This window comes from Ranitomeya variabilis, chromosome 2 (assembly GCF_051348905.1).
Source record: "Ranitomeya variabilis isolate aRanVar5 chromosome 2, aRanVar5.hap1, whole genome shotgun sequence".
NCBI lineage: Eukaryota > Metazoa > Chordata > Amphibia > Anura > Dendrobatidae > Ranitomeya > Ranitomeya variabilis.
The window spans coordinates 988,347,204-988,358,211 of record NC_135233.1 but is presented as its reverse complement, the minus strand read 5'-3'; positions in this window follow the sequence as shown (position 1 = coordinate 988,358,211).

Sequence of the window (11,008 nt, the reverse complement as noted above, 5' to 3'; positions counted from 1 at the left end):
TGGGGCGGTCCCGATACGATGGGCGTCGCGGTCCGGGGCCTCCCATCTTCTTACGATGACGTCCTCTTCTTGTCTTCACGCTGCGGCTCCGGCGCAGGCGTACTTTGTCTGCCCTGTTGAGGGTAGAGCAAAGTACTGCAGTGCGCAGGCCAGGGCAGGCAAAGTACGCCTGCGCCGGAGCCGCACCTTGAAGACAAGAAGAGGACGTCATCGTAAGAAGATGGGAGGACTGCGACACCCATCGGATCGGCCTGCAGCAGGGACCGCCCCTGGGTGAGTATAATCTAACCTCTTTTTCTCATCTTTCAGGTAACATCGGGGGCTTATCTACAGCATTACAGAATGCTGTAGATAAGCCCCTGATGCCGGTGGGCTTAGCTCATCTTCGATTTTGGGGGTGACAGGTTCCCTTTAAGAACTGAGCGTGGTCCACACGGGTGGAGGAGGCACGAGAGCTGAGCGTGGTCCACACGGGTGGAGGAGGCACGGGAGCTGAGCGTGGTCCACACGGGTGGAGGAGGCACGGGAGCTGAGCGTGGTCCACACGGGTGGAGGAGGCACGGGAGCTGAGCGTGGTCCACACGGGTGGAGGAGGCACGGGAGCTGAGCGTGGTCCACACGGGTGGAGGAGGCACGGGAGCTGAGCGTGGTCCACACGGGTGGAGGAGGCACGGGAGCTGAGCGTGGTCCACACGGGTGGAGGAGGCACGGGAGCTGAGCGTGGTCCACACGGGTGGAGGAGGCACGGGAGCTGAGCGTGGTCCACACGGGTGGAGGAGGCACGGGAGCTGAGCGTGGTCCACACGGGTGGAGGAGGCACGGGAGCTGAGCGTGGTCCACACGGGTGGAGGAGGCACGGGAGCTGAGCGTGGTCCACACGGGTGGAGGAGGCACGGGAGCTGAGCGTGGTCCACACGGGTGGAGGAGGCACGGGAGCTGAGCGTGGTCCACACGGGTGGAGGAGGCACGGGAGCTGAGCGTGGTCCACACGGGTGGAGGAGGCACGGGAGCTGAGCGTGGTCCTCACGGGTGGAGGAGGCACGGGAGCTGAGCGTGGTCCACACTGGTGGAGGAGGCTTGGGAGCTCAGCGTGGTCCACACAGATGGAGGAGGCTCGGGAGCTGAGTGTGGTCCACACATAGCAAATTCCGGCTGTGTTATAAAGTAGTCATCTGCCTTTAACTGCAGGTATGAAAGCATGCTCCGATCCATGCTGTTAAACCATTTAGATGTCACTGTATATATTTGACTGTGGCATTGAAACCACGTGGTCATTGGAGCATACATGCATCGGTGGTCATCCGTTCCCCCCACAACGCAATCGAGGGGTACTGATGGTTTACTGTGGCAGCTGGGCACCTACAGAAGCCACATGCTGCTGATTTATACTATATTCTGCAATGCTGTGGGATTGCAGTACATAGAACAAGTGATGAAAGGATCCCAGTTACCAAAGAGGACTAAAAAGTACATGAAGAAAAAATTTTTAAAATATGAAAAGAAATAAAATAAATAAAAATTTCAATCAATCACTCCTTTTTACACTGTACAAATAAAGAAATAAAAAAAAAATGTAAAACACATATTCAGTATCGTCGCATCCATAGAAGTCAGGTTTATAAAAATGCAAACAAGGTTTAGGGTATGTGCACACGTTGCAGATTTGCCTGTGGATTTTTACTGCATTAAATCCGCAGCTTTTGGCAGAAAATGCAGGTGGGTTTTTGATGCGTTTTTTGTGCATTTTGATGCGTTTTTTGATGCGTTTATGTATGCGTTTTTGAAAGTTAAATAAAGATGTATTATTGAGCAAAAACAAAAATGTGATGTCATTTCTTGTCCAACCTCCTCTTTTACATTTGTCCAACCCACACTCCATTACACACCCAGATAGATAGATAGATAGATAGATATAGATAGAAATATAGATAGATCTATAGATATATGAATAGGTAGATCTATGTATCTATCTATAGATATATCTATGGATAGATGTAGATAGATATATGGATAGTTAGGCTACTTTCACACATCACTTTTTTTCCGTCAGGCAGGATCCGGCAAATAGTGAAAAACTGATGCAACTGATCCGTTTTTTTCTGAGAGAGAGAGAAGGGAAAATGTGCATGATTTGAATGGAAAAATGCATGAAAAACCAGATTCGGAGGCCGGATTCATCATTTCACATCTCAGTTTCATACGTTTTTCACTGGATCAGTCGCTGGGCGTTTTTTTGCCAGACGAAAAAAACCTTCCTCTGTACGTTTTCTCCTTGCCGGAAATAGCTTTTTTGACGGATCCGGCAAAAAACTGATGAAACGTGTGGCCATCAGCCCCAATCCGGCACTAATACAACTCTATGAGAAAAAAATGGATCCGTCGGAAAAAAACATGGATCCGTTTTTTTCAAAACTCGCCGGATTGTGCCTGACGGCAAAAACCTGATGTGTGAAAGTAGCCAGATAGATATATGGATAGATACATCCATGTATCTATTGATATAACTACCGTTTCTATCTATAAATATATCTATAGATAGATGTAGCCATAGTTATATCTATAGATATATCCATAGTTATATATATCCATAGATATCCATCTATAGATATATCAATTTATCCATAGATATATCCATAGATATATAATAGGAAGGCCGATGTTGGTTGTTTAATTAAAAAAAAAAAAAAAACGGAAAAAAAATGGCCTGGGCTCTCGCGCAATTTTCTGCGCCAGAGGGGAAAAGCCGGGGGCCAATATTTGTAGCCTGGGAAGGGGGTAATACCCATGGCCCCTTCCCGGGCTATGAATATCAGCACGCAGCTCTCTGCGTAGCCTTTACTGGCTGTTAAAATAGGGGGACCCTCCCCCCCAAAAAAGACGTGGGGTCCCCCTATATTTTATAGCCAGAAAGACAACTGCGGGCTGATATTCATAGCCTAGAGAGAGGCCATGGGTATTTGCCCCCCAGCTACAAATACCAGCCCCCCCAGAAATAGATCTGTAAGATGCGCCAATTCCGGCACTTAGCCCCTCTCTTCCCACTCCCCTGTAGCGGTGGGATATGGGGTAATCTGGTGATGTCACTGCTCTATAGGCCTCCAGTGACACACTGACAGGAGACAATGGCTCCTGCAGTGCATCACTGAAGAGGTTACCTGAGTTCAGGATCTCACTTTATGGCAAAGCTGCGTGGGAATTTTCCCACACAGCAGTGCCACAAGTGAGAATAGGGACTATTTTTCACAGGGGCGGAGGAATACATTGCAGAAGGATACCTTCCATCACTGTATTCCTGGAACCCCTGGAGAGCGGTTGCATCAGCTGATGTGGCTGCTCTCCACGGGAGATCGTTGTGGGACACTCGTATTAATTGGATATCTGCGGATCAGGGAGTATATTGTTTGTTCATTATTTTAATATTTTTTACAGGTGACAATGGCTTCGGGGGTCAAGGTGATGGTGAGTATGTACTCTATGTTGTATGTACTGTATGTCTGTGTTGTATGTACTGTATGTATGTACTGTATGTCATATGTTGTATGTGCTGTATGTTATATGTTGTATGTTCTGTTGTATGTACTGTCATGTTGTATGTACTGTATGTTGTATGTTCTGTTGTATGTACTGTTGTATGGTGTATGTACTGTATGTCATATGTTGTATGTACTGTATGTCGTATGTTGTATGTTCTGTTGTATGTACTATTGTATGTTGTATGTACTGTTGTATGTACTGTATGTCATATGTTGTATGTACTGTTTTATGTCATATGTTGTATGTTCTGTTGTATGTACTGTTGTATGGTGTATGTGCTGTTGTATGTACTGTTGTATGTACTGTATGTCATATGTTGTATGTACTGTTGTATGTCATATGTTGTATGTTCTGTTGTATGTTCTGTATGTATGTTGTATGTTGTGTTGTATGTACTGTTGTATGTTGTATGTACTGTTGTATGTCATATGTTGTAATGTTGTATGTTCTGTTGTATGTACTGTTTGGTGTATGTGCTGTTGTATGTTGTATGTACTGTTGTATGTACTGTATGTCATATGTTGTATGTACTGTTGTATGTTGTGTTGTATGTACTGTTGTATGTTCTGTATGTCATATGTTGTGTGTTGTATGTACTTGTCATATGTTGTATGTACTGTATGTGTTTTTTTTTTTTTTTTTACATTCATCACATTAGCCGGATGATGGGACTACTACCGAGCCATCATTAGCTAATGTGTCAATTACTGTCACTTTAGCAGGCATAGCCCGATGGGACCACACACACACACACACACACACACACACACACACACACACACACACACACACACACACACACACTCCCCGCACAGACCCCCGCAGACCCACTGACAGCCCACAGACCCCGCCGGCACACACATACACGCACACAGTCACTGCCCACACTCAGCCCACACACTCCCCTACTCCCGATCTGCAGGGTTTCACCCGCAGCTAAACCGCAGATCTTTTTTACATCTGTGGTTTTGCTGCGGATGTGCCCGACTCAATGCAAGTCTATGGGTGCAGAAACGCTGCAGATCCGCACAAAGAATTGACATGCTGTGGAAAAAACGACGCTGCGTTTCCGCACGTTTTTTTCCACAGCATGTGCACAGCGGATTGGGTTTTCCACAGGTTTACATGGTACTGTAAACCACATGGGAAACTGCTGCAGATCCACAGCGTCAAAAATGCTGTGGATCCGTGGTAAAATCCGCAACGCGTGCGCATGGCCTTACGGTTGCTGCTCCTCCCAAACTATCCAATAAAAAGTGATCAAACGTCATCTGTTCCCAAATTGTTATTAATAAAATCATCCTCGCCATACAAAAAAATACAAACAAAAAAATTTAATTACAAACTTTTCCAGATTATTTTTTACAATTCAACAAATGCCATAAAAGACAATGGCAGAATCCCTTTTTTTTACCATTTTATCACTTAGAATTTTTTTTTTCAGTATATTATGTGGTCAAATGAATGTTGTCATACAAAACTACCACTTGTCCACAAAAAAAGAAGTCCTCATATGGCTGTCAAAAGAACATTAATGAAAGTTGCATTAGATTTGGGGGGAGGGGTGATGGGCATGGGGCCTGTATAATTAAATGTTGTGCATAAGGTTGTATATATTGAGAGTGCGCATATGATTCTTTAGTTGCTGTTAATTCGTTCTATGCAGCTACATTATATTAGTCCAAAGTCAGACATTGAGCTGGTTTCAGTGGACATTGATGATACTTATTACGGTAATTCTAGTGGTTGCTATTTTTAATAATTTCATTGTGTTTAAAAAATGAAAAATAAAGCCTTAAAAAAATCAGGATTGAGGCTGGAGTTTCTAAAACATCCACCAGAGAGATTTGTCGTGACTGTCCCATGAGCGTCTCTGCAAGAACAACATGCTTTAGAGACAGAGGTGTTAAACCTCTTAGAAAAGAATGTTTTACTGTAAGTTCCACCAAAGGAAAAGGGGAGAGGATTTTATTCCCCCGTTTCTCATAAAAAAAAAAATGGATGGCTCATACAGGATGATAATCACCCTGAAAAACTTGAAAAAGCTCTTTAAAAATTCCCAAGTTCAAGATGGAGTTGAAAGTCAGCAGTACAGTAGCTCTTTCCTGGATGTTATGGCGATCCTAGATCTAAAGGATGAGTATATGCAGTATTCCAGAAATTTCTCAGGGTTGCAGTAACAATAGGAGGAATCAGGAGGCACTGTCAATACAATGCCCTCCCCTTTGGCCTAGAAGTTTACAAATCAAGTAGTAGAAGTTACAGCACAACTCAGATTATTCCTTTCCTAGACAATTTCCTAATATTGGGAAGCTCAAACGGTCGTGATCAGTCAAGTGGAGGAGACATGCACCATCTTAAAGTGCTTAGGATGGTGTTTGAACCTAGAAAAATCGATGTTAGATCCACAAAGGACACAGATTTTTTTGGGTCTCATGTTGGACTCAGACCAACAAGAATGTTGTCTACCGGATCAGAAGAGGAAAAAAAAATAGTCAATCTGATCTCTATGGCGATACAAAATCTGGTAAAGACCCTGAGAAAAGAGATTTCCCTACTGGGTTCCCTCACCTCCTGTATCCCGGCAGTAAAATGGGCCCAGATCCACACAAGGGAGTTACAATGGAACATCCTAGAAAGCGAGAGCTCCTTACAGGGTTATCTAGAACGCAAACTGACGCTTCCTCAAGAAGTGATGCACTTGCTCCATTGATGGTTGAGGATACATAAGTCCGGGAGGGTGTGCCTTGGGTACCTCGTATCACCAGGGTAGTCACCACAGATGCCAGTTCCATGGGATGGGGAGGGGGGCTCACCTGAACAGCCATCTAGTCCAGGGGGCATGGCCAGAGGTAGACAGAGGGGGCTCCTCAAACAGGTGGGAGCTTCTTGCAGTGGAAAACGCACTAAACAGTGTACTACCCTTCCTGCGAGGCCATCATGTAAAAATTCTCTTGGACAACCAGGTCATGGTCTCATACTTAAACTGTCATGGGGGCACTCGCTCCATAATCCTAATGCAAATTGTGAAGTGGTTATTTATGCTGGCAGAAGTAAACATCCTGTCACTGTCCACTCTACATATCAAAGGAAGGGACAACATGAAGGCAGATTTCCTGACCAACAAACTGCTGCTACAGGGAGAGTGGTCCCTAAAAAGTTTGTTGTTCAGATCTGGCCATGTGGGGTTTTCCGGAGAATGACCTTTTAAGGAAGATCATGGAGGATGGGGCAAGCGTAGTCCTCGTATCCCTCTTTGGGCTCAGGACACCTTGGTTCTTTTGGCTGAGGAATATGTCAGTCATAAGTCACTGGGTTCTTCCAGAGATCCCAGACATTCTTGTTCAGGGGCCCATATTCCATCCTCTTGTGACTGGGCTGCACTTAACAGCCTGGTTCTTGAGAGATCATTGCTAGAGGGCAAAGGGTTCTCTTCTAACCAGGTCTCTACTCAGTAGTAGGAAGCCAATCGCTAAGAGAATTTATGGTAGAACTTGGAAGAAATTCCTGTCATCCACAGTGTCCACTTTGGGGGAAAGGGTAGCCCTAAAAGAAATCCTAGAGTTCCATCAGAAAGGACTAGAGCAATGTCTTGTGGTTAGTACCTTGAAAGTTAAAATTTCGGCCCTGGGAGCGCTATACAACTGTAACCTCTCAGGAAACAAATGGGTGTCTAGGTTTGTTAAGGCATGTGTTAGATAAAGACCCATCCCGGTAGCAAGAACTTTTCCTTGGGATTTCATTTTAGTTCTAAATGCGTTAACAGAACCTCCCTTTGAGCCCTAAGTTTAAGGTCCATAAAAATAATCACCCTGCAAATAAAATACTGCTGGTAGCCTTAAAATCAGCCAGTAGGGTTAGTGCAGACCACCCCTTCACCCTGGTATTGGAAGACAGAGTAATCTTGAGACCTGACTCAGCTTTTTTACCTAAGGACGTATCCAAATTCCATAGTAACTTTGCCGTCCTTTTGTCCTGACCCCAAAAAATAGTTTCACAGCTTGGATATTAGGAGGTGCCTTCTTCAGTATTTAATAGCTACAAAGATTTGGAGGAAGGATTTGGCTCTATTCATCTCCTTTCAGGACCCTAGGAAAGGAACAAGAGCCTCAAAAGGTACTCTATCAAGGTGGATAAGAGAGGTCAATGGCCTATTTGGGGACAGGCAGAGCAGCTCCTGACAACCTAAAAACCCACTCTGAAAGCCAAACAAATCTATAAGGCAGAAACTTGGTCATCACCCTCTACCTTTTTAACCACTATATACTAGATCTCCCTCCTCTGATCTCACGTTTGGGAAAGGGGTTCTACAGGCTGTGGCCCTCCATAATCTTAATATATACTTACCTTGTAATATCTTCACATCCTGTTCTGTCCAGATTTGTCCGGATCCCAGAATTCCAATCCGCGGAAATTGACCAACCTCCATATTGGGACACCCAAGAGATGGGTGTCTCAATATGGAAACTGCTGGTGGTACCAGCCTCTTCTGTAGTACCACCAGCTGAACACCGTCGCCACACACACACTTATAATGGGTACACATGATATCCATGAAATAAAAAAAAGAACAGAACACATGCGTAAAGGCGAGTTGGCATATAGGTTGTTAATTACTAGTGATGAGCGAGTGTACTCGTTGCTCGGGTTTTCCCGAGCACACTCGGGTGACCTCCGAGTATTTACATGTATGACTGCTCGGAGATTTAGTTTTCATAGCGGCAGCTGAATGATTTACAGCTACTAGCCAGGCTGAGTACATGTGGGGGTTGCCTGGTTGCTAGGGAATCCCCACATGTAATCAAGTAGGCTAGTAGCTGGAAATCATTCAGCTGCTGCGATGAAAACTAAATCTCCGAGCAGTCATAAATACTCGGAGGTCACCCGAGCGTGCTCGGGAAAACCCGAGCAACGAGTACACTCGCTCATCACTATTAATTACTTTTCCACTTTCTTTCAGATTTTTTTTACAGGCTAACATGGTGTAATGTCTTACCCTGTTTTCCCGCACATGAGCTACTGACTGTGGTTTTGCCCACATCATCCACTCTCGGATCCGCATGGCAGGACTTTATCCCCTGTCACTTTCACAGTGTTTCAGGGTGATTCCCGGTGGCCAGTCCTTGCCTGTTTCTTACTCCAGCCCTTTTCTCAGTGCAGCCCGGGAGGAAAACGGTGGTCACTTGCTAGTGGCCCTCCCCCTTTTAGGGGTCAACACCGTCTTCTGTATTTTGTAGGACCATGACGGTGAGGGAAGGAGAATGACTGTTATACTCCAGTGACCCCCATTCCTGGTGCCGTCCTCATCTATGTGAAGGAGTTCAGTAACTGTCCCCCCTTCTCTCCCACTGTCTTTCTGTAGGTGATAGGGGCACATCACCGGAGTCTGCATCCAGCCACTCCAAGGCATCACGATAAGAGCTCCACGGCACCGATTCAATTTAGTCCCCAGCTTCTCCGAGAGCCTTCATTTATGGGCATGCCCCTTCCCCGGCATGCCATCCAATCAGTGTTCAGTTTCCTGTTCCCGCGCTTTTTTCTCCTATGACACAGTTTGTCTTTCTTTCTCCCGGTGCTAGTCCACGACCTCTCCAATGCGCCGCAGTGCGTACACGTTTTTTTTTCAGGCCTATCAGTGCTCTTGCCTGCCTGATGATATTCCAATCCCTCGGCGGACCTGGCATTCAACTCGTGAGGCTTCGCGTGTTCGCCTTTTTTAGTCTATAGGATCGCCCGGCTTATTTCTGTGGGATCCTGCAGCATGACTTGCCTGGGACCGTCCCCCTCTCCTGCACTACGGCCCTGTCTCGGCAGCATTCACAGCTCCATACTGCCCGCAGCACCTGCTTCAGCAGATCAGCGCTGACAAGACCCTCCTCATCAGGAAAGAGCAGGCTCTTTCCAGGCTGCATTTTTCTTTTTTTCAGAGATTTATTCCTCCTCCACAATATCCCTAATGCCCTCACATATGCCCACATCCAGGGAGCCTCACTCCTGTTCCTCCCTGAATGTAATTCACTACGCCTGTGCCTTCTGTAAAAAGAAATGGCCCACAGGCCAGACCTTGACCTTCTGCCAGACCTGCAGCCCTCCCACCATTCTTGCATCACAGGAGCCCCTTGATCCCCGGGACGAGAGCACTCCCCCCTCCTCCGGAGTGAGCTGTTGCTATCTCTCAATCAGTTTCTGACCTAACCAAGACGTCACAGTCCTTGGTGCAGGCCTTGGAAAGCTTACCTAACTTATCTGCCACCACCAGTGCTCCGAATGTTTCTCAGGACGATTTGCAAGCACCTCACACCACCCTCAGAAGGGCAGATCAAGGAATAAACCCAAGAAGTAGTTTTAGTTCTTCATCCAGCTCCCCACCTGTCTACTTCCTCCAGGATGCCCTCGGTATCCCATGCCTCCTCCCATGAGGTCGCATTGGGGTCTGAACCAGAGTCCCAATCAGACTCTGAGCCTGACGCGGATCAAACCTTCAAGCTTCAGGATGTGGTCGACAGCCTCATATCGGCCGTTAACCAGACCCTTAATAAAGAGGACGAGGATCCCCAGGACCACTCCATCTCACTGAAAAGGGTAAAACTTCCTTCCCGGTCATTTAACAATCACAAGAAATTTGAGGGAATCTTTACTAAACATTGGGATTATCCAGAAAAGCACTTCCTTGCTAGAAAACAATTGGATATCCTATATCCCTTTAGACCGGACCTCATTAATAAGTGGACCGAATCACCGGTCTCCCGCCTGCCCACCAAAAGGGTTCTGTCTCTGCTGGATGGTCCCTCTCTTAATGACTCCACAGACGGAAAGATCGAGTTAGTAGCCAAATCAGCCTTTGAGGCTGCTGGCGCATACCTCTATCTTGCTTTTGCTTCCATGTGGGTAGCCGAGTCTGTTTCCGCATGGGCAAAACTCCTCCAGCAGGACATATTATCAGCTGCCTCTCCTGAAGAGCTGGCTGACCTTGCGGACCAGATCGCCCATGCAGAAAAATATTTACACACTGCTTCCCTGGACGCCGCCAGTTGTTCAGCCCGTGTCACCAGCTATATCGTTGCCATACGAAGTATTCTCTGGCTTAAGGTCTGGAATGTGGACCAGGCTTCAGAGAAGTCCCTTACTAATCTCTCCTCCCAGGGTTCAAGACTCATTGGGTCTAAGCTGGATCAGATCATTTCAGACACTACCAACGGTAAGTGCACCTCCCTTCCTCGTCCTAAGCCTAAATGCCCTTTCACCAGGAGATTTTCTCTTCAGTTTCATTCCTTACGTCCCTTCTCCTCCCCTGGGACCTACTTCCAACAGGACCATTTTCCCAATCACAACAGAGAAGTAAGCTGTTATTCAGGCCCGCCCGTCACTGGCGCGCAAGGGGTTGCTCTTCAAAGCCCTCAGGGTCCAACACCAATAGATTCTCTTATGCATGACGGGTCACTCCCTCCTGGGAATCTTCCCAGGGTGGGTGGCT